The sequence below is a fragment of the Schistocerca nitens genome, chromosome 5 (genome assembly GCF_023898315.1).
Source record: "Schistocerca nitens isolate TAMUIC-IGC-003100 chromosome 5, iqSchNite1.1, whole genome shotgun sequence".
NCBI classification, from domain to species: Eukaryota; Metazoa; Arthropoda; class Insecta; order Orthoptera; family Acrididae; genus Schistocerca; species Schistocerca nitens.
In genome coordinates, this window is record NC_064618.1 from 612,261,198 (window position 1) to 612,287,371 (window position 26,174).

Genomic DNA, 26,174 nt, shown 5'->3' on the forward strand with positions numbered 1-26,174 from the left:
GAAAATTGATCAATATATGGCGCTGTATGTGTCAGAATACGTAAATGAAAACACCTGTCATGCTCACGACCCATTGAAGTTGGTATAAAAACGCTGGGTACATAGCTTTTCCTCCTTTGGCGTCTGCGACATTCGCCAGACTGTCTCAATACAGGATCGTGGTCTGCTTGTAAAGCTGTATTACAAGAATGATGACTGCGCACACGTCGCTCTTCAGAAGTTCCACACACTGAAGGATTTGAAAAAAGGCGTTGGTCCGATGACTACCATGGGTCTGGAGAAAATGATACGCAAATTCGAAAAGATGGGTTCTTTTGGTGAGAGCAACCTGGTAGACGAAGGAAACGTGTTGATTCGACGTCAGTGGAAGCAGTGGCCACAGCAATGCAGGAGCAGACGAGAGGTGGTGTGCAAACGTGTAGTGCACGAATTGCCCGAACGTTGGACATACATGTGAGCATGGTGTGGAAAATCCTATGAAACATCCTTCTTTGCTATCCTTTCAAAATCACCCATGCACACGAGTTTCTTCCTGTTGACCTGCCAGCAAGAGAGACCTTCGCTTTAGAATTTCTTGCTCACATGGATGTGGACAATGATTGGCCGTGGAAGATTGTGTGGACAGACGAAGCTCACTTCCATCTGACAGGATGACAGGATACACAGAACTGTCGAATATCGGCAATGGAAAATTCACACGCAAATCAACCAGTACCACTTCGTCCTGAAAAGGTCACTGTGTGATGTGGGTTTACATAATCATTTATTATAGGCCCATATTTTTTCAAAGAGAAGTGTGCTTCTGATTCTATTATCTGTACCGTCACTGGTAAGTGCTATGAGTATCTTTTGCTGAACCACATCATTCCAGCTCTCCAACAGCGTGGATGTGTGGATGGGATCATTTTTATGCAGATGACGCACCTCTGCACATTGCAAATCCACTTAAGTAGCTGTTGAAGCGCCATTTTGGAAATGCTAGAATTACCAACTGCCATCTCCCTACAGCCTGACCATCCTCATTACTTGATCTTAATCTGTACTGTGGGGCTACCTGAAAGATGTCGTGTTCAGTGTTCCGATTGCAAACTTAGCTACCCCAGAAACACTTCGATCAGTTGTGGAACATGCTCTTTCTCGATTTCAACTAGTTACAGAAAACGGCGGACATGATACTGAACATACTTTGCGCCAGTAACACGGAAATCAATAATCCGATTTGATTTTGATTGATCCTTTTTATGTGGTTTTTGACCTAAGGACAATTAAAAACCGATATGATTGATGCTTTTTATCGGCTGTTTGGCTTCAGGACAATTAAAAACCGATTTTTCCCATCCAGTGTGATATGACCTTGCCGTGGTGGATGGTCTTATGTAAATAACAGTATCATACCTTTACAGCCATGCACAATGAGTAGTACAGTTTGTTTAATGTCAAACGTACACCTTAAACATTGTTGTATGATTCATTTGTCATTTTTAATCGACCACAATTAAATTATGATGCTTACAGTGCCATCTATTGCTACATTTTGTAACTATTTATTTTTCTTCTGCCCTTCTCCGATAATATTCCATTGCAATTCAACGTCATTCTGATCAATGGTGTTATTTCTACAGTGGTTTGAAGGTTTAACTTTAATTATAAACACCCTGTATGTAAAAAACAGTATTCCATTTGAGTGCATAGCTGTATCAAAGCACTGCACTGAACAGGTATTTGAATCTTGTTCAAATGGTTCAAATGGCTCTGAGCACTATGGGACTCAACTGCTGTGGTCATCAGTCTCCTAGAATTTAGAACTACTTAAACCCAACTAACCTAAGGACATCACACACATCCATGCCCGAGGCAGGATTCGAACCTGCAACCGTAGCAGTCGCACGGTTCCGGACTGCGCGCCTAGAACCGCGAGACCACCGCGGCCGGCCTTTGAATCTTGTGAAGGGGCGGTTGAATTTAGTGGAACTAAACTTCTAATTGTTATTATTTATAGGTCCCTTAACTATGACTTCAGAGCATTTACGCTCAAGCTAGACACGGTTCTTGGTTCACTCTATAGGAAGTACCAAAAATTAGTTGCTTCAATATTAATTTTTTATCTTATTGTGTAAAAAAAGGAGGACATTGGAAGCTCTCTTAAATTCATTTGATCTGTAACAAACTATTTTTTCCAATGAGGGAGTAGTGAAACATAATGCAATCATAGACAATATTTTTATTCGTTCTTCATTACTAGATGTGCTTTCTGTTAGAAAAGAGTGAATGCCGTTTCAGATCATGATGCACAAATTTTAACACTGAAAGGTTTTACTACTCAAACAAATGTTATATATTATTAAAAACTATGTAGAAAAGCTAATCCAATGACAACAGAGAGCTTTTTAAAACTCATTAAGGAAAAGGAGTGGCAGGATGTTTATAGTGCTGATAACATAGCTGACAAATATAATGCTTTCCTTAACACATTTCTCATGCTCTTTGAAAGATACCTTCCATTAGAACGTTGAAAACAGGGTACTAATAGTAAAAGGCAGCCTGAATGGCTGACTAGTGAAATAAGGATATTATGTAGAAGAAAGTGGGAATTACATCAAGATGTTAGAAGTAGTTACAGTCGAGCTACAGAAGCCCGTTACAAACAGTACTGTAAAATGCTTAAAAATGTTATCAGGAAGGCAAAGGTTAAGTGGAATGCAGATACAATAGATAATTCACAGGACAGAGTTAAAACCATATGATCAGTCATGGAGGTAGTGTCTGATGAGCAGCACAAGGTCGAGGATAGAAAGTCAGTACATAGAAAAAATGTTTCTGTTACCAATGAGTCAGATATATGTAGAATATTTAACAATCATTTTCTGAACATTGCTGGTGAATTAAATAAAAACTCAGCCTTTACAGGGAATCTATAACTCTCTTGGAAAATGCCTTTCTGAGACATGTCTGAACTGTTCCTTTGTGAAAATGACTGGGGAGATTGAGTCAATGATTAAATCATTGAAGAATATGGAGTCTAATGGATGGAGTACCTAGCAGAATACTAAAGTACTGCACAGCATATGTTAGAGACAGTTTTAGACCTATTTCTATGCCATCATTGTTTGTTAAAGTTACTGAAAGAGCTGTGTATGTATGTTTATTTCATTTCACATAATTTGGTATCAAATGTACAGTTTGGTTTTAGAAGTGGTTTAACAACTGAAAATGCTGTATTCTCTTTTCTCTGTGAGGTACCGGATGGATTAAACGAAAGTTTTCGAATGCTATACATCTTTTTTCATTTCAATATGCATTTGATTTTGTTGATCACGAAATATTGCTCCTGAAGTTGGATCATTATGGAATTTGGGGAGTATCTCACATCTGATTCACCTCTTCCTTCAAGAACAGAAAACAAAACGTCATGCTCCACACTACTGGGAATGGCTATGATGTAGGGTCTGAGTGGGGCATGGTTAAATGGAATGTACCTCAGGTATCAGTGTTGGGGCCGCTACCTCTCCTTATTTATATAAATGGTTGCCTTCTAGTATTGCTGGTGATTCTAAAATATTTCTGATTGCTGATGACAGTAGCTTGATAGTAAAGGATATTGTGTGCAAACTTGGCATTATTTCAAATAGAGCAGTTCAAGATGTAATGTCATGGCTTGTAGAAAATAAAGTAACACTAAATCACAATAAGACTCAGATTTTAAATTTGTAACATACAGTTCAGCAAAATCTGACGTTTTAGATACATAAAATGGACTTACATCAAGTGAGACTGAATAGTTCAAATTTCTTTGTGTTCAGATAGATAATAAACTGTTGTGGAACACCTATGTTCAGGATCTTGTTCAAACACTTTATGCTGACTTTTTGCTATTAGAACAGTATCTGAAGTAAGTGACTGTTTGACACAAAAAGCAGTCCGCTTTGCTTATTTTCATACACTTATGACATTTGGTGTTTTATTTTGGGGTAAGTCTCCTGTTCTCAAAGAGTATTTTTAGCTCAGAAAGGAACAGTTTGGGAAATAAGTCGTGCAAGTTTGTGAACCCCTTGTCAACCACAGTTCATTACTTTTGGTATTCTGACATTAGCCTCTCACTAGATCTACTGTTAAATGTCTTTTTTTGTTAACAGTATCAGCTTGTTCCCAAGAACTAGCAGCTTTAACTCAGTTAATACTAGACAGAAATCCAATCTACATTTGGATGGTACTTCCTTGATTCTTGTGCAGAGGGGCATGCTGTGTTCTGCTGCATCCATTTTCAGTAAGCTACCACAAGAATTCAAAAATCTTGGCACAAATCCACACACTTTCAAATCTAAACTGAAGCGGTTCCTAATGGGTCACTCCCATTCTGTAGAGGAGTTCCTTGAAAATTTAAGCTGATTCCTGTGTTATGTTCTTGATTGTCTTTATATAAACTTAAGGCTTGTGGTGTTTTTAGGATTCACAAACATTTTATTTTACCTGCAAAATTATTTTTCAGTTGTAATTTCATGTACTGACATGTTCCATGACCATGGAGATTTGATCCACAGTTGGAACTCATAAAATAAAATAAAAATTCAAATGTACAGTATCTTAAAGTTTGTGTGATAATGTTAGTGTGTTGCTGTGCATGAGTGAAATTGGAAGGGAGTAAGTGAAACTTACAAAACTGTATTTTATCGCTTTTTTTAATACTTTGGATATTTTAACCACATTTGTCCCAGTATTTTATTAAGAGCACTGGTAATCCTGTTGAACACCCATAACTACCCACACACACACGTCCAAGTGATGGCTGAAATCCATAAAAGAAATCAAGACACTAAAGATGTCAAATCATGAAACTGTATGAAGTGTGCCATGTGCAACTGGTAAAACCATCTTTTATGACTGAAAGCATGTTGACCATGGGTCCATAATCGAAGTGCTGCAGGGTATCATGATGATTCGTTAGATATTGTCCACATCATTTTTAGTTCCCTATTTATATGACTATTAAGTGCTCTAACACCCTCAATGTCAAATACATATCAACAACCTTCCCTGCCCCTAAAATAAATAGCAGTAAAAACATGTCGCTTATCAGCTAACAGTCATGTACAAAATACTACTGCCATTTGACTGTATAAGTATACTTATATCTAGTTCCAGATCTCGACCTTAGGCCATTTTCTAGTGGAACACTGTTATTGTTCACTATGAAGCATTTGAAGTGTATTTGGTCTTCAGATGGAAGTAATTGTGGATAACTTTTTTTGCATTACAGATCTTCCTACGTCTGGCAAGACAAACAGTTGATGATTTTATTTCTTTCTGTGGGGCCAAATTCAACAAAAAGTGTAGGACAGACAAAGCTCTCCCCAGTTGCATCCACCTGACGACAAAATCCACTTCAAAAGAAGAAAAACAATCAATACAGTGTGGCATTTGAAAATGATTTATGGCCGAAATCTACATCATTATATAAATATATTTTACCAGGATGAAACATGCTCCTATCATATCACAAAAAATATTTCCTTTACAGAGTAGGGGTGTAAAAGAGGACCTAGCTGCTCGACTTAACTGGCAGTTTCAAAGACATTTAAATAAAAACATCATGTCAAGTAAAGTAATATGACACATGATGTCATGTTGTACAACATGACACATGCCATCATAACATCCAAAATGGTATTCCTACTCTCCAGAAGCACAAAACTTCATGTCTTTCTGTTCTTACATCCCTCACCATACATGTAACAGGAGTTGGACTTGGGGGAGAAATGGTCCCATTGGGGAAAAAATCAACTCTCGCCAACCATAAATAAAAATAAATAAATAGATAAATAGCGTATCCCAGGAACAGATCCACTCCAGAAATTTTATCACCCCAGAAAAACTTTTTTAGCTATGAAGAACCCATATGGTACTATGTATTATTTACCATGCCTGGCGAATCTTATCGATTTTTAGCATAGAATCAGTGACTTCAATACACAGGCATGCCAGCTCCTTGCAGCTAAGAGATATTCTGATTTAAATGTGTTTGAAGCTGCCAGATAAGTCGAAAAGCTAGTTCCCTTCTTTCACATCCCTAACTCTGCCTAGGACACTTTCACCTTTTTTGTGCTATGATAGGAATATTTTTCATCCAGGTACCTAAGGCTTACTTTATCATAATTTTGCCATCGGACCGCCATACCTTTGCAACCAATGTAGATTTTTGTTGATTTGGACGACTGATCTGGTATAGGTTATTTATATTGTCTTTCTAACTATGTTGCTTGAGGTGGCCACTGTTAGTCTGCCTCCTCGAATTAAGTATGGGATTCATCACTGAAATAAGCAGAAGAACTGTGAAGCAATATATGCATGACAAAATACTATCAAATTTTCTATAAGATATCACAGCAGTTTTTGGAGAATACGCAGTAAAGCGTTTTCTATTGCTTAGAAATAAGGTGCTCGTTCTTTCAGACAGTTATTTACGTAGGAAATTTCAGGTTAGTTTAATTTTATGCATTGTCAACCATAAGTCTTTAAAGACAAATTCGCACTGGCTGTCATGCCACACCCTAGCTCTGTCAAGATTTCTTGGGAAGAAAGATTTGATGGCTGACATCGTCCCTCTGCTTTTGATCACATGACACCGAGCTCATTTCCTCCAGATACACGGCCATGTGAAGATCCATATTTCATTTCATCTTGGTTTCTGTGGTTGATGTCATTGCGTGTTGTTCATTATTTCTTATAAATTATTTTGTTCCATTATTTCTTTTGTTAGAATTTGTAATAAATGATGAAGATTAATTGAAGCAGTGAGGAAGTAGTCTGAACTGTATGATATGATCGTACTAAATTACTTGCAGTATACTACATTTATTAAGTGGAGTTTTGTACATACCAGCACCATTTTTAATATTTTACAATGAAGTGGATTGTAGTAGGTCTGCAGCTTAAAGTGCAAGAGGTATTGTGGGTAGTATCAGGTTCGTTAATTAGTGGTATTCATTTGTACATTGTCAGACATTTGTAATGTCTGACAGAGAATCAGGCTGAAACTTTCAGACACTGCAATAGAGGCAAAATGCATTACTTATGAACTATAAATAAAGTAATGTATTACAGTCATTTGTTAAAATATGCATATATGGCATGCTTTTTTATTGTTATGTATCTTTCTGGATGATATGTGGAATAGTTTTGCAAGCATCAGTGGTCAATATTTACCTGTTTTCACTAGTTAACCTCAGTACAAATAAGATACTTGAAATATTAAAAGCCAAAATCAAGATGTAAATAAACCTTATAAATTGAGGGAGATATGATTATTGCGCAAAAATTTGGACTGAACTGGCAACTAAACCTTAAACAAACCGATTTTTCACAGGATATGATGACAGTTCGTAACACTGTGTTTATTTTAGTAATTCTGGTAAAATTTGACCTAACAAATAAAAAACTGGCGTTCACTTTTCTAAAATATAAAATGCAGATTCCTCTTCCCCAAGCTCCTTGTACACTGTGTGAAATTCCCCTTCTGTACCACTTAGTGACTTTTTCGGACTCACACACTTTTTTGTGTTGATTTGCACTAACATCTTCCTTCTCTAATATACAAGTTTTCCCTGCAAGCTGCAAACCAACTGAGTCCAAGAACTGTAATTTTTGTATGATTGTGGACTCCAGCATCCACAAATATAAGCTGTCTTGTTGTGTTTGTGCGTTCTGCTCGTAAAAACAGTTGAAAATCATCTTTCGAATATCGCAATTCCTGTGAAAAATTGTTGCGGATAGCCATGCAGTTTCATATCACGTGACTTGTATTTATTGTGTCATGAAGTGACGGATAGTGTGAATACACCTTGATGTGATGGTGCTATGATGACCTATGTGAATTAGACTTAAATGCTCAGTCAAACAGTATTATCATTTTGTACAGTCCTTGGTGTTGTTTTGCATGTCCAAAGATTTTTCGACGATTTTAAGCCACTGGTGAATAAAATCTTTTATGTATAAACAACGAAACGATAATCAACTGTAATAACCTGTTTTTTTTAAATTATATACAAATGCAGTGCTTAAAGGCCAATTCATATTGTCTGTCATGGCACCATCACATCAAGGTGAATTCACATTGCCCATCACATCATGGCACATCAAGTCAATTCAAGTCACTTAATATCGACTTGCATGGCTGTCCACAACTGTTTTTTTTTCACGAGAATTGTGATCTTCACAAGATGATTTTCAACTGTTTTTATGCGCAAAGTGCACATGCACAATGTGGTGTCTTATGTACTTGGTTGCTAGAGTCCACATTTGTACGAAAATGACATTTATTGAACTTACATGTTTTGTAGTGTGCAGGAATAGCGTGTATATAAGAGAAGAACGATAGAAATGCAAAACAACACAAAAAAGAGTGTGGTTTGAAAAATGTCATTACGTGGTACAGAAAGGGAATTTCACACACTATATAAGGAGTTCAAGGAAGAGGAAGCTGCATTTTATAATTATTTTAGAAAGTTGAAGCTCCAATTTTTTCTTTTCTTACTTCCAATTGCACCCAGAATTATTAAAAGCAACACAGTGTTAAGGGCTGTCATCTCCTCCCATGAAAAATTGATTTCTTTAAAGGGAAGTTTAGTTGCTAGTCCAGTGAAAATTTTTGTGCAATAGTCATATCTCCCTATCTCCCTCAATACCTTTCCTTTCAAGATTTATATGCTTTCTTTACAATTTTTTTTTTGCTTTTAACAGTTCAAGTACCTTATTTATACTGGGGTTAGCTAGTGTAACTACATATATGTTGACCACAGATACTTGCAAAACTGTTTCACGCACAATCCAGAGAGATACTTAACAATAAATCAGCCCACCACAAACCCATACTTAAACAGACAACTTGCAGTGTCAGAAGGTTTCAGTCCATTCCTTTGCGAAAAGCTACGAATTCCTGATAATATGCAATTAATTCCACTAACTAATCAGTCTGATTCTGCCCACAATTCATTTTTCATTTCAAGTTACAGCTATACTGCAATGCACTTCACTGTAAAATATTAAATTTGGTACCAGTATGTATAAAAATCTACTTTATAAATGTAGTAGAGGGCAACTAATTTGGCTTGCTCACTTTGTAAAATTAAGAGTGCTGCCTCAGTGTTTCGATTAACCTTTCACCATTTATTATAAATTTCAGTCAAAAAAGAAACGAAAGAATTTACAACAAACAAACAAAAAAAGAAAAATCAACTGATATTAACCACAAAAACGTCAATAGAATTAAATATGATCTTCGCATTGCGATGGATTGGGAGAAATTGAGCTTGGGGGCCATGTGATCAACAACAGATGGATACTTCAGCTGTCAAAACTTTCTTCCCGAGCAACCTTGATGGTCCCTTGATATGATGTGATGGGATGGGATGGCCAGTATGGATGCCACCATTTGAAATGCATTGCAGAATGTTTTGATGGGATGGGACGTGATGTGATGGCCAGTGTGAGTTGGCCTTAAAGTGCAACACATTTTTGTGAAATGCAGTTTCATATGCAAAATCATGACTTTTCACACATGAAACCTGAGTGATGAGAAATTTTTGCAAATAATTCTTATAGTTAGTGTTTGCATGAGTCAAATGTCTGAGTGCATTGTGCCTCGAATGATGTCAGGGCTGGACAGACTTGAATGCATTTTCGGTAAACGTAAGGAGTGAACTCGCGAGGACCGTTCACTGTCCTAGATCGCTTAGATTTTACAGAAGTAGTTGTTTATGTGCCGCCTGTAATGTTGAAAAAACTGCTTGGCAGTTGGTGAGATTATTTTCCACTTTTAAGTTGAGCATTTACCTTTTGGTTTTACCCATAAAGGTCGCCTCTGGCACTGTTAATAGTGCTGTTTCCGATAGGGATACTAATTAAATACTGATACTTATATTTTGTGCATGTGAACTTTTCCACAATATATCAGTCAGGTAAAACTCAAAACTTTTATTTATAGTCATAGTCCCTGATCCCACTAAGTAAGTAGCAAGTAGGAGCGTTTTCTTTCAGTGAACTCTAGGAGTAATGGGGACTTGCAGATTGGAAATTGTGGTCAGTACGTTTTCCATCGCTTTCTGGTTGACCGCAAAAATAGGGTCTTGTAGATGGCGAAGGTAGGTGGAAAGCACTCACAAACATAATGACATAACAATGTAACGCCCCAACAGTGACGGCATACGTCCTACTACAAAACAGACAGAGCTCATTGATCAACTACCATAGCCATGGATCTTTCAAGAATTATGCTGATTTCTCTGTATGGCAAATTTTTATTGCAGACACCTACCTCACGCCATGCAGGCACCACTTTTTTTTGGTGTGTTGTACGTTGGCTAGGACACTACCTCCGGAGGAGGTTGGTCCCTCAAGTGTGCGGGGTAGGGTTACTTATTGTGGACACCATTTATTTGAAAAAATGGGGCATCTTGTATTCATTTGAGAGCCTTTGGGCACGGTTTTTTGGTCCTTGAGGCCCACAGTTGGTATTTTTATATATTCTTGTTGTTGCTTTGTTGTTGTTTGTTGTGATCTTTCCAGTTTTTGAGTTGCTTCTTGGTTCTTAATTGTACTGTAATATGGATAGCGGAACACGTATTTTGTGCCAATGGGCTGGTTCTACTGTTGCCAATTCTTGTAGTTGCTGTCTAGTAGGTCTGAGCCTTTCTGTTTTTTCGAAGAGTCTTCCTGCAGAGGTGATGATTTGGTTGTCTACTGTCGGCATGTTGAGTTCTTCGTGTATTTGATTAGTACTGGTCCACCATGGGGTGTTAAGGATGGGCTTGAAGCATCTGTTTAGTAAGGTTTGAAGTGGTTTTCTGTTGGTTTTACTGATTATGCCCCACGCCGAGCAGCCATAGAGCATCATTGGTTGGACTATTGCTTTATAGATGTTTAGTTTTGTTCTTTGGTAAATTTATTTGCTGGCCAGAAGAGGGTAAATTGAGTGGATGGTTTTTGATATGCGTCGTCGTTTTTGTTCTATGTGTTGCTTGAATAGCATTTTATTGCCTATTGTTACGCCAAGGTAATTTACTGATGTGGTCCATGGAAGTTGCGTACCGTTTAATTCGATTTGGTAGTGAATTTGTGGTCGGCGGCGTGTGAATATGATGGCGACTGTCTTCTCTGGGTTTATTTTTATCTTGTTTGGCCCATTTTTCTAAGTAGTCAACTAGTTTTTGTAGTCTATTTATTGTTGTTGTTAGTCGGCTGTGCATTCCCACAAGTGCTGTATCGTCTGCGAATTGCGCAATTGTCGAGGTTTCTGTTGTTGGAATGTCGTTTACATATACAGTAAAAAGGGTTGGCGAAAGTACTGAATCTTGTGGAATTCCTTCTTGTAGTACTTTGTGTGCTGATCGTTTGCCATCTATCTGTACAAAGCATCTCCGATCGTGTAAAAAACTGTCAGTCATTCTGATATAGCAGTCAGTTATATTGGTCTGGTCTCGTAGTTTCGTGACAAGGTTGTCCTTCCATAATTTATCGTACGCTTTCTTGACATCTAGAAAAACTGCAGCTGTATATTTGGAGAGATTCCTGTTTTGAGTAATATATTCTGTAATATGGAATACCTGGAGTTCTGCTGACAGTGTCTCTTGGAACGCGAACTGTTCTTGTCAGATGATGTTGCTGTCAAATAATAGTTGTCGAATTCTTGGGAGCAGGATCCGTTCCAGGAGCTTTGACTTGGTTGGAAGTAGGCTAATTGGTCTGTAATTATGTGGTTGTTTCAGATCCTTTCCAGGTTTTGGAATAGGTACAATTTTGGAAATTTTCCATGCTTGTGGGAAATAATGGTTGATTAAACAGGCGTTGATGATTCTGGTCTGTAGGACTAAGGGCTTTGCAGGCAGGTTCTGGAGTTGAGTGTTGGAGATCAGGTCCGGTCCAGGAGCGGAGTTTGTGCCAAGTCGGTTGATGATTGTTTTTATTTCCGCAGGAGTGGTTAGTTCTGGTAGGTCGCGAGGTGGTGTCTGACGTATATTCTGGGCTGTAGCTGTCCATGTAGTTGATATTGGAATATGTCTTGCTGTTGGTTTTCTTGAGGTTCTATTGTATTTTGTTGTTCGTAGGTAGCTGCAAACAGTTCCGCCTGGCTGAAAGCGTCGAAGATGAGGTTGTTGTTGTGCAGTAAGGCCGGTTTATGTGTTTTTGTGCGTCGGAGGTTTTTAATGAGTTTCCAGTCGTCTCTGTTTCGAAGTTGCAGGGTACTCATTCGGTCTTCCCAGACTTCGGCTCTCCATTCTTGTACACGGCGATGTATTTGTTTTTTAAGTCTGTTTAATTGTGTTCTGTCTTCTGGGTTTCGTGTTTGGAGCCATGAGCGTCTAGCTGCGTTTTTGAGGTACTTGCGATCTTGTAGAAGCGGTGGCAGAGTGTGAACGTTTGTTTCAGGAAATATGGTTGTTGTAGATGCTTTCTTGTAGGCCGTTTTAATTTTGTCTGTTAGAGTGCCGATGGCTTCTTCTATTTTTTGAGTAGTTGTTAGGTCTAGTGTGGGGCGAATGTTATTGTTTAGCCATCTCTGGTATTGCTCCCAGTTGATTGTGGTTTTGTGTCGTGGGTGGCTGCGGATGTTGCCTACTGCATTAACTCCAGGGGCTCATGGGCATCGGGGAGCATGCGAAGTAGCATGTAGGTAACTTACAGGTCCATGCAGCTCCCTGATGATGCACTACCTTCTTCTAACGTCAGCGGCAGCGATGTTGTGTCTTCTTCAAATGGCTCTGAGCACTAAGGGACTTAACATCTGTGGTCATCAGTCCCCTAGAACTTAGAACTACTTAAACCTAACTAACCTAAGGACATCACAAACATCCATGCCCGAGGCAGGATTCGAACCTGCGACCGTAGCTGTGACGCGGTTCCGGACTGAGCGCCTAGAACCGCGAGACCACCGCGGCCGACGTGTCTTCTTGTGTGGCTGACATTCACAAGATAGTTCCCGCACTCGCGAGCGAATCTTAACATTGTTCTTGCATTGGTTTCGGTGTATTTCACTTCGGTATCGTGTGAGCAGACCATATGTGGAGTGATGGGTAACAATCATTACGTCATTATGAAAAGACTCTTAAATTGTCTGGGTATGCTTTCTATGTACCTTTGCCATCTACAAGAGCCTGAAAACTACACTGACGCTGACGTCATCCAAAGCACAACGCATGTGGGCATTTGACTGACATGATATATTCATGGAAAGTGTCTCTTATCATTGCCTCTCTGACTATATTTATACAGAGGCGCAGTGGAGCGCCAAACAGAACATGTTCTTTCAACCGACCTAGGCACGACCAGGAGTATCTAAATAACCCAATTCTCCAATATGTATTAATTAATAGCTCTGCCGTTTGACAATTTACAAATTCTTAATGTTATATAAATCGAGTTAAGTTTACTTTAGTTACTGAAAACATTTTAGCTCGACAGCATTTAAACTTGGCCGATTAGAATTTTTAGAATGGAATGAACATTAGAACATCACCTCTGAACTGCCTGTTCAAAATTCCTTGTAACAATTGTTACTTACAATACAGTCTTGGAGCTTGGTACAGCTGTATTATTTCATACATATAACTGAGCGCTATAATTAGAACTTTCTGTCCTAAATAGAAGTGATATTTAATGTACCACGAATAAGGAAATTTGTGTCAGAAATTTGGTTTTTAGTGAAAAACTTGAAAATTAATAGAGGTAGCATATTGTTATCACATATTTAATTTTTTTACATGAAAGTCAGGCTCAAACGAATTTTCGGCTTCAATTATCAGTGGCTTCAATTTTTTTTATAAAACCACCAATTTTAACCAAAATATTGTTTTGATCAAATTGAGACTTGTATCTTGTAATTGCGACATACATTTGCACATTCTGAGTAATTTTAGCGTTTTACTTTTATTATTCAGCGCCTTTTTTTAAGATCATATATTTTACCTAACCTATTCATTTGATCATTCTGAGACTTTACAATGCTAAAATTAACAGACTTCAACATACATTGAAGAAGTTTGGAAAATTTACTTCAATTTCAAATTTCACTTCTAAATTATGGTGTAATCTTTTGTATGTGAATCACAGGTGCATTATGGTGATGTGATGCTGGTAGTGGTGAACTAGGATAAGACTGAGCACACTCGCTCTCCTCTGTACCTGTTACAATGATACAATGCTTGTTTTGCCTCAGCTGCTAACTGAATAGACAAGAAAGGTAACCTCTGACTGTTGCAGTTGACATTTATTGTAATTGACACTGCTGCAGAGCACAAGTAGGGCATCGAAAACTTGTTGGAGACGCTCTTTATGTTCATGCTGAGAAGTAGAGAAGACTAAATTAGGAGTAGCAAAAGGAAAAAGAACATTATCTATGAACATTTACCAAGTATGGGCAGGATTTATGAGTCCAAGGGTCATGTAAAGGATTTTTTAAAGTCTGAAAGTGGTGATAAGAGCTGTCTTTGGTACACCTTGGTGGTTCATGGGAATCTTCAACAAGTATTTTTACAGTTCAATGCACTGAACATAAATACACATCCTGAATAATGAGTTAAGTCCTGAATATTCGGAATTGGATAACTGTCTGGGATTATGCAGCTGGTAAGGGCCCAATAGTCGCTGCAAAGTGTATATGTACCTTCCTTTTTTGGTATGAGGTGAATGTGTGATACCCAAGGACTATGAGACTGTATGATCATGCTGACTTCTAATCACTCATCCACAGTCAACTTGACCACATGAAGTTTAAGTGGAGCTAATCTAAGCACCTTATGTTGGATTTGTGGGCCTGGTATGGCGTCAATTTTATGAACAGCTCCATTGAAGATAGTGTAGCTGGAGAAACTCACACAGATGTGTGGGCACCAGAAGAAGGATAAACCGCAACGATCTATGTTGATGCCAGTTCAGATATTGCAACCTGCTTCAATGGTATGTGTATGGCTATTGTGCCCCACATCTGATGACCCAGCTATGGCTATAATGTCGGAATTGCGAGGCTGTTCTCAAGTGAGTTGTTCCAAGAACAAACATGCACCAGTGAGCTCGTCCTTAGGCATGCGAATTTTATAACGTTTTGTGTGGTTCTCTTTGTGGAGGCAAAGTATTTCTTGTGTGATGTTGAGGTAACACTGGGTGAGTTGCTGCAGTTTTACAGCTGATGACATACAGTCTCGAAGTAACAGTTTGCATGTGTCTGTGGAATGGATCATTTGTGGCCTGTGTGATAGATCATATTATTGTTGAGCCATAAACCATACATCATTTAATAATTATCAGGGAGCCATGCAGGGAAAAGATGTAATATAAATGTGCCTGTGCCAAAAAGAGATAGGGTCGAAAAGAAAGACGAACATAAATCTATCTTCTAATCTTTCTATAAGTCAATATCGAATTTTTCACTCTTCAGCTATCTGTCTCTTCCTGTCCATGATTCTGGGTGGACATATTGCATGTAAGTCAGACAACAATACATATTTGTTTAAAAGTTTTTACAACATATTCTGTAACTGGAGGTAGTTTCTTTCATTTCTGAATTGTTTCATCCTGAAAATGATACCTGGATACATCGTAGCCTGCAAACTTTGGAAAACACAGGACATTATTTATAATTGTGTTATGATGGAGCTGGATGGTGCATCCTTTTGTTCATGAAAGTAGAGGTAAAAATCACTCTGTTCAAAGGAGTGTTAATATGTCAATCAATTTATACTGTTACAGCGGTAATCATACCAAGAGACTGTAGTAGTATGAACTGTTGCTGATGGAAGTATCCACAACCCACATGCCTCGAAATAATCCACATTATTTGCACCTCCTTACGGCGCCAGTAGTTAAATATTAGTATAAATGACCATAAAAATGATGGTGCCAAATATAGATAATTGCAGTATTTAAAATATATAAAACATGATGTAAGAATTAGCCATTGTATTAATTATCTTTTGTTTTCTTTGTTACAAGAAACGAATAATATTGCCAAGAGAAAGAGAGGAAAGATCACGAAAGAAGGATATGCACAGAGGGAGAAAAAGTTTTTATAGGGACTACTAAAAAAAATTGTAAAACTCCATCGAGAAGGGAGGCAAATTCCAACTAATAGCTTGCATAGTTGCGGTTGGTAGCCCCTCACTCTTATCTAACAGCAGTCGTACCTCACCCATTCCATCCTAAAACTGAAGGATTTTAAATTGTAGTAAAAAGTTTATTTATTAAAAATAATTATTTGGCTGGTAATTTTGAGTAAGTGTAAGAGCAAACACACTGAGTTGCAGTGTATGTTCACAACACATTGAGCGATAATTTAGAAAATTTTCTCAGAGTAAGTAAAAAAGGGATATTCATTTTAAAATTTTGTAGTTAGTAAATCACAAGGACAGAAATGGATGCAGCAGATGAAACAATTGTTGAAATTCAGTAATTAATGTACAAGCACAAAATATCTCCTCAACTAATGCAGTAACAAATGATAGTGAGTGTGAAAATGTTGGTGAGTCAGATGACAACCACGAGTATTATTTAATTTCAGCTATGACTGAGGATACCAATGTTGTGATTAATAATATGACTTTACTTTTGAGAGATGAAATAAATTCTCGAATATCACTGGGAATCATGTTTTCACATGACGGCAGTGAAAGGCATGATAGCACAGAGTCTAGTACAACTAAAATTTCCACATCGGGCAAAGTGGAACCGAATGTAATCAGATATAACTTAGTAGGTGTTCAAAATGATACCCCAACCTTGGTACAGCTTTTTCAAAAGGATGATAAAAAGTTAAATGATTGTAGGGATGATCAAACAAAAATTTAATGAACAAACACAAAACTTTAATGATCTGACACAAAAATTTAATAATTTAACAAAAAAAATCGAAGATTCTTCAAAACAATATACAAAAAACATTTAGTGATTTTAGAAATCATGTGACACAAAAAAATTTAAGTAACTTTCAAATTAACAAATGCAAACATTTGAGGACCTAAGTAAAAAGTTGCACACTGCCCTGTCAAATGCTTTAACATGTAACTTGACTGAAATGGGAAAAGAATTAAAAGTGGAGTTATTCACAGATCTGTCTCAGGAATTAGATTAGCTAAGTACAATGGCAATGGATGTTGACAAGGCACAAGAGGAAATGGCAGGTAAGACGAAAAACGTGTGTGACATACAGATCAAAATGCAGGGGACTCAATCAGAAATTAATAAAGTGTAAAGGAGATGCAAGATACTATTATTGAGCTGCAAACTATATGTAAAGATTTGCCTGAGGAAGTGCAGGAATTGTCTGTAGAAATGACTAATTTAAAATTGAGCAATAAGTTCGTAATGAAACCACAAGAAAGACATAAAGAACTTAATGGAGACGTCAAATCAGGATTACTAGATGAGGGACAACACGGACACAGAAGGGAGTGCAAGAACATAATGTCTGTGCAGATGGGTAGAAAAGGTAGTCAAGGAGAAGGAAAATGAATTAATTGCCAGGATTGAATCAGGTTTAAAGGGAGAAGAAGAAAAATTGCAGAAAATTTGAACTAGTGTTACTGATATCTCAAAGGAGTCACTAATGACTAGCAATCTGCTGCACTCAGGTGAACATAGAGCTGAAATACCCGTCTGCGGTTCACCAGTAGTCCTTCAAGAGGGGAGGATGGGGAGTGTAAAATGCAACAGGCATTGCCAGTGTCAATAATAGTAGCCTCAGCATATATGGGGTTTACCCGTATGCAACTGAAACATGCAATGGCAGTAGCAGATGGTACCTCCTGCCTGCCTATTTTTCTAGCTGACAAAAGGTTACTCCGGCATTGGCAGTGACCGATTTTTGCTACAGAGGGCAAAAGAAGAAACCCTGTGGTATTCATCAGAGTCTTCCGCAACTTGCTACCATGCAGCTTGACTAAGGCACAGAAGATCATGTACGTTGTGGGGTACAACCAAGGCGATGTTTTATTATACTCAACCGATATGGCTAAGTGGTGCCATATTTATGAACAATTTGAGTGTGCCTTCTTGGAGAAATTCTGGTACACAGCAGCCCAGGAGCAGAGGATAGAGCAAGAGGTATTTAACCTAGAGCCATTCAACAGACAACATGGGAGATCTGGAAGAATTTTGAAGAATATCCGAACAAAACATGGAAGTGGACAAATCCTCTCTCTCTCGTATGGATGTTCTAAAAATACTCAAAAGTCAGTTACCAGCACATGTGAAGAAAAATTATTGATCGTAATTCCCAAGAATGATATAGAATATTTGTTATCTATTCTTTACTCGACTACCCTGATTTATGAAGAAGGACAGTCACAACAACAGAACTATAATGTGTAAGGTGAACCTCCTTGAATCAGTGGTTTGCAAAGTAGTAATGAAGGAGGCAATGGCCACCCTTAATACCCATGTAATAATGATCACACAAGAGGTAACTTTGATACCGGGAAAACCAAGGACATAAACAAAGCTTCAAAGAAAACTACAACCCTAATTACAATGGACCTGTGTATACCAAACAGAGAAGTTTTGGACAACAGATTCAAAATGAAATCCTGGTGGGTGGTAATAACCAATATAATAATTGGCAAGGGCCACCCTGTGGTAGCCAGGACGCAGTTCCCCTCCCCCCCACCCCACCCCACCCCATCTCCATAGCTGCAACCAGTGGAACAACAATTATGTGCTGGGCGGAGGTCAAGGTCAAAGGGCATTTAATTCACAGGCATTGCAAGACACAAATTCCAAAGTCAAGACCACCCTGTGCATGAAGTGGAGGTTACCCAGAGTGAAGAGATTACCCCCTTCCCCCCAGCTAATCAGGAAAATCAAAACAGGCACAATAGACTCCCCTTCACAGACTGAGGAAGGAGATGGGGACATAAAATTAATTACTAATTATTTTCTGAGATATGGAAAAGAAGTAGATATCAATGAGGACTTGTATCAGAAAAATGTCGACAATTTGGAAGAGAACAGAAGGGAGTCTGTACAAGCCTTAATAAATGCCAGGATAGTTGATTTAGATATGCACATTGTACTGGATACAGGTACATTAACAAATGTGATCTCATAAGGTTTATTTATGAGCTACAAAAGAGAACACACATACCAACTTTCCTGGTGCAGAACTGTTGAATGTTGACTGCAGTAGGGAGACTTCAAGCAATAATATCGATTACTGTAGAAAAATTTTCTTTAAAATGCCTGTATCTAGTCTTAGAAAATTTGTAGTTCATTGACTAATTGGTATGGAGACCTTCTGACATTACAAGGTACTGCTGACATAGGACAGGGAAAGTGTTTCTTTACAATTAACGAAGAAAGGATATCAGTAGATTTAATCAGAACAAGTACAATAGGAAACAAATCTCTGCCAAATACAGACATTAGAATACACTTGTTTTATTCAGATGTATTGTTTGGAGATGGACAAAAAGACGAACAACCATATGAAAACAGTATGCGTCTAGCACTAGTACAAGCAAAAGTAAGTGGATCGGTTTGTTGTGAGAAGACCAGAAAGAGGAGCTACAGGAATTAATAATTAGGTAAGCACATGTATTTGTAAAGTTCAGGGGAGAAATAGAAGGCTGCACATGTAAAATGGACGTTTACCCATACGAAACGTTCTGTTTTCCATCATAGCCTGTACCTTGGTCTAAGAAGGACACAGTAAAAAGAAAATTGAGAGACTGATTGACTGGGGTATCATATAACACTCATATTCGCCATATTGTAGACCTATATAAGCTATCGCCGATGGTTAAGACGAGTCCCAACCACTTAGAAAAACAGTTACTAAAGATCCATAAAGTCAAATACATTACCATAATCGATTGAAAGGCATTGTATTGGCAGATACCTCCATGAAGACAGTAGGAAGTACATAGCCTTTGTAGGTGGGGCCAAAGCTATGAATTTTGTGTCTTGCCTTTCAGTTTAAATGTGGAAGCAGGTGTCTTCTTTTCCATGGTAGAAAAAGGCTTAGGTCCAGAACTTCTTAATAAAGTCACAGTCTATGTGGATGACCAGCTAATAGCAATGCCTATCTGGGAAGAGCATTTGCACTACTGGAGAACGTACTGTATCGTTCCTCAGAATACAGTGTTATAGCATATTTAAAGAAGTCTCAATTTGTGAAGGAAAAGCCAAATTCCTAGAAGACATCATATTACCCAAGATATTCCGCCATATCCGAGGAAACTAGATGCAATCAGCTATGGAAGGATAACCAATGGATATGGACCAGTGTTCAGTCGACTTTGACAACATAAATGAAGTTCTATTCAGTGCAAATATATTGCATCACCCAGAGAGGTCTCAAGAGTTCTTTTTAAGCCCTGATGCGCCTTCGCAGGGTCTGGGGGCATACGAATTTCAAATAACCAAGACAAATGGACAACAAACACCCAAGATAACTTGTTTTGCGAGCAGAATTCTTAGTGAATGTGACTGATCATTTTCAGTAACGGTGCTCAAAGCTTTCTCTGCAGTGTGGGCTTTCAAGAAATTCGAATATTATTTGTGGGAAAACACACCAAAGTCTGCTGTGACGAACAAGCATGTACTTTTCTCTTGATGTGTAAATTGCTGCACAGAGGAATAGCCAGATGGTGTCTTTACTTGTAGGATTTCAGTTTCGAGGTAATGTACTCAGATGTGAACAAAACATAACTGCCAACATCTTGTCGAGGCTACCCAAAAGTTAAATTAGTTTTTAGAAGTCACTGAACAGATTTCTGAAACCTATGTCCTACTTATGCAAGATAAAACACACCAACTCTAATATGTAAAAATCTGCTATAGCCTGAAGCAATTGTAAGAAGATCCACGTTGGAAAAGGGAAAGACTCAAACTACTTGAAAAAGATAATGAGTATAACTTAAAAAATATTTATACTATTGAGGAATGAGTACTTATTCACGGACATACATCTAACTAAGAATGGTGGTACGTATGTTTACCTGAAAAGTTTATAGATGAATTCATTCTTTACACTCACAATGTATGGTATCATTATGGTGTTTCTTAATGCACTGATAAGGTGAACACATAATGCTACTTCTCCAACATGCGGCGCCGAATTCTCCAAGTAATTCGAAAATATATTACTTGTATGAAGACCAAACGCGCCAATAAATGTAAAATAATTGAACTGCATACAGTAGTTCCCACGAAACCTTTAGAATTAGTATCATTGGATGCTGCTGGTCGTTATCCAAAAGGAAAAGGGGTGAAAAGTATGTAATTATAGAACCTTCAACTTCGCAGCACGTCAGCAATCGTTGGTTAGTATATTAAAACACTAAAAACCCGCCTCGATTGCGAAAAAAGCACCTAGTGTTACTTCATGCAAAGGTTAAGGGCTTAAAACTGGATGTTTTGGAAGAAATGCAGATCTTTAAGCATCTGCAACGTGGTAAAGGCAATATCCTCAATGACCAACTCCTACTAAGAAATAGAAATTTTTTGAAGGTTTCGCGCCTTTACTTTGTTCTTCATGCTTGTAAATGAGATGATCTGGCGATTATCACATGCGCACACTGATTGGCGAGCGCGGTTGGTCAAGCTGTTCATGTTCTTTCTTTTTATCCTCATTTTCCTTTTACGATGAAGGTGATTTTAGCCCGTCGAACACCTCACGTTTTATCCCTATAGCTTTATTACCACGACGTCTTTAGATTACGTCCACTCACCCCCCCCCCCCCCCAGGCTAACTACTGGCTTTAGGTATAGTTTTGAAGAGTTCCTCCTGTTATCATAGGTAGCTTCATATATAAGTTTCTTTACTAGCATAAGCAACCGTGTGCAGTTATTTTTAGGTTTCACCTCCTATTTAGCGCGTCTCTTGTTCTATCCATTTCATTTTTTGATATATGTTGATCCACGGTTGGGAACATATGGACTATTTAGCCCCAACCCATGTATATACTTTCTTGTTTTTGTATGCGCAGGCGCATTCAAGTAACTTCCCTCGTCTTGCGCTTGTGCATAGATAGTGCATCAGTCTTGTAAGTGAGCGACCATTTGTAGCTGCAGTTTATGGCGGGTCATGGCCCATCGGACATAGGCCGATGTGAGGTGGAACGTACACCATTAAGTTAAGTAGTGGTTTTGACTTTGTACATATGTACAAAGTTTTTTAGTAATAAAGTATGTAATTATCTTATTTGATTTTGTTTCTAGTTTGTTAAGTTGTGTGTAATGAGGTCAGTGACCACCGATTCTATTATTCGAAGAACTGTAGATGACTATCTCCTGAGAGTAGGGAAGCTTCAGATACTGTTAACTGATAATGCACTTCACAGGTAACAGATGAAAGGAATTCGCAACCACAGATAAAATAACACATATTGGTATCGTGATTCCACCTCGAAGCAAGCGCTATAGGAAGGATCATTACGGAATTTAATCGATTTATACGCAGGTACACACTTAAAAAACATACCAAATGCATCGAGTTCATCTTGCCATTGCGAAAATCATTAATTACTTGCCACATACTTCGCCAGGTTTTACACCAACTGAATTAATGTTTAAGAAATGAGAAATGGAAGAGTGGGATAAACCACTGCCTAAAGTACCTGAGGGAGATATGTCATTTGAAGAAAAAATACAACAAACGTTGATAAATATAGGACAAAAGGCCGAGCAGAGAAAAACGTCTTATGACAAAAGTGTAGGGCACACTGTACAATTCCATATAGGACAAGAAGTATTGCTCCCAAAGCATCTGAAGTCTACTATCTATTAATTATGGAAAACTTAACCGCAAATGGCTACTCTCATACATTGGCCTATTTGTAATTACATAAGTGCCTCATTGAGGATAATATAGACTAACATCACCTATGAGAGGAAAGGACAAGGGCCTTTATCCACACAAGGATCTGCAGGAATTTGTAATCTGAATCAAGCACAATACCCCTTCAGGCGATCTAGCAATAACAGGGATAAACTGAGCTCACCTAACACTGCACAGTGCTGCCAGTAGACAGGTAAATAAGAAATTTTAGATCGTCGATATATTTTTTTGAACATTACTGTTCAAATAATGACTTGTGTATTGTTATCTATATTTTGTAAAACTGCTTTTATCATTTCAATTGTCATGAGCTTATGTAAATATAAGTGCACAGCGTCATGACCTTAGTTTTAAGACGTAATCTGTAGGGACTTTCCGGTGGATGAGTTTTAGCGGCAAAATTACCGCCTTTTTACTCATTAGAACATTCTCTAATGGAAGTGGAAGGCACTCTCGAGTAATGTGTGGCATGGCGAACACATATGTTACTTTGTGGTGGATAAAACTGAGCATAATTGTTATATAAGCCTCAGGTGACGGAGATAAAGTTGCTGCTATTAAATCTGCAGTGTTTTAAATAGCTCTTATCAAAGAAAGAGGAGTTTGAAGTTGTTATATGCTGACATAGGGCATGCATTACGTGGCAGCAAGATCTACTGTGCTGGCCAGTATTAGAGCAATGGGGATTGTAGCCCATTCTGCATTGTTGCCAGATGTATCAATGATAGCGGCCATGACGTCATCCAAGATGGTTGCTTTTGATTGGAAGTTTGAATTTTGGCGGGAAGATAGGAAAAGTGGGCTATCTCCACTAACCTAACCCCCCTCTCTCTCCCAGAAAAATATATAAACAATATATAAAGGCGGGAAGTTCAAATTTCAACAGGGTAATGCATCACACCACGGTTATCTCTACTAACCTAAGAAAATCGGGGGAAGATAGGTCACTTGGTCTACCCTCACTAACCTAAATCACCCAACCGCCACCTCTTCCTAGGAATTGGCGCCAAGTTCGAATTTTGGTTGTAAAGAAAGGTCAATTCGTTTATTTCTACTAAGCTAAGAAAATGGCGTGAAAGAAATGTTACCTCCACTAGCCTAAGTCACTAAGTCACCAGACTGCCACCTCTTCCTAGGAAATGGCTGGGAGAGGACTCAGCCTGTTCTGGAAATACGTCTTTATTTAGCAGGCTGACTTTATTTAAACAATTTGAGTCAGTACAGCCATCCAGTGTGTTTACCATGAGGTCCGGACTCCAACTGACCTAGTACACAGTACCACCACCAGAGGGTGCTGTCGTTTGTCCAAGATGGCGGCCATGACATCAGCTGATGACGCAAGTACCATTATCCAAGATGGCGACAAACAGGGTGTTCACCACGAGGTCTGGATGTAGTACACGGTACCACCAGCAGAGGGCGCTGTCATCCAAGATGATGGACATGACATCAGTTGATGACGCAAGTACCGTTACTCAAGATGGCGGCAAACAGTGTGTTGCCTACGAGGCCCAAATTGTCTAGTACACAGTACCACCACCAGAGGGCGCTGTTGTCTGCAGTATGTGAAAGTCCCGTCACCCCCTCCCTACCTGCAGTCAAGGACTGAGAGAGAGATGTTGCAATGATTTCTTTCTCATGCTGTTCTAACAGGGCATGTGCCATGTGTATAGGCCCGAGCACGCGAATGCTGACGTCTTGGCCTCTAGCCCGCACACAAATACTGATGGCACAGATCGTCTTCTACAAATATGCTAGTGATTGTAATGGAACACATGTGACATGTCCACATGTAATGTATGAGTTACCTAGGTACTTAATTCCATTCCAATTTTAATGATATTCGATAACTGAATGTATCAGTTGGAGATTCAATGATCAAATGAGAAGTTCGAGGTTTTCCAACTAGGAGCGCACTCATAGCTCATTCATGATGTAGCACCCCACAATCCTAGAATGCTGCGTCCCTTTTGGTACTGCATCAGTGACGTGATTCGACATCATAGAAGCTATATAAGCCAAGCCATAACCGTACTCGTCGTCATTCTGCTTCTGTACTTCTACGAGTTTCCCAGAGGTCAATCGTTTGTACTTTCATCATGAAGTGTACTAACAGCAGGAGCAACGACAGCAGCAGCAGCTGCAAGCGCCGCCGAGGAGATGAAGATCAATTTCCTGGTGAGTACTTTTTCGGTGTTCAAATATCTGTTTGAGTCACAGTCCACAGACTGCTTCGCCCTTTAACAGATTCAGTGTTCAATGTTTGTTTCTGTTATAGCTGTTTTGGACCGCAGTCTACACAGACTGCTGCGTCCTTTAATGGATTGTGTGTGTTATATCTGTTTTGAACTGCAGGCTGCACATACTGCTGCGTGCTTTAACGGATTGTGTGTGTTATATTTGTTTTGGACCCAGTCTACACAGACTGCTGCGCTCTTTAACATATTCTAAGTCTGTGTTATGTGTTTGTTTGTCAAATATCTGTTTGGTCCACAGTCCACAGACTGCTGCGCCCTTTAACAGATTTTGTGTGTGTGTGTGTGTGTGTGTGTGTGTGTGTGTGTGTGTGTGTGTGTGTGTGTGTGTGTGTATGTGTGTGTGTGCGTGCGTTGTGTACGCTACAGAGATTTTTTTCCATACTGGATATTATACTCAGTCTTTTATGTCTTTCTATAATCCATCCCTTACGTGTTAGCTGAGCTAGCCCATCAGCTAGAGGTCGAGAGTACATTTGTAAAACGTAGTTCTTCGATAAAATAATTTCGTGTAATATTTATTGGTTTTCCAAGAGCCTAGACTGAGCTGTCTGAGTCATTCTTTTCTTTTCTTTCTAGTTGATTCTATGCCTAGGGAGGGAGCCGAGGAGGGTGTTGTACAAGCAGAGCAAGGCGGGGGTGAAATCCCTGATTGGGTTCACAAGGTGACGACCACTGCGTATGAAGAAGATGAATCTGAAAGGCTCGAGACTATGGCCCTTTTAGATGAGGCAGAGGAGATACCTCACTCAGTGTGCTGATGAGTTGCTCAAGGCATGGAACCAGAGTGGAGAAAGTGAATATTTTTTAAATTTATCATTACAGCAAATAATTACCATTATTTACTCTTATTTTTTAATGTTTTAAATCTAGATCATTAATCTTATTTTTTCTTATTTGTGTTACAGGCATATCACATGAAGTACATCGTGTATTATAGTGGTAGTTGGGGGGTGGGGGTGGGAATTAGCCACAAACCGCAGAGACAGGAATCAGCCAGTTGCCCTTCATCCATAGTTTGCAGTATATCGTGTGAGAAAAGGGCAAGATAGTTTCACACGAGTAATGCTTTCTAAAACCATTCTGATTCGTGGACATAAGGT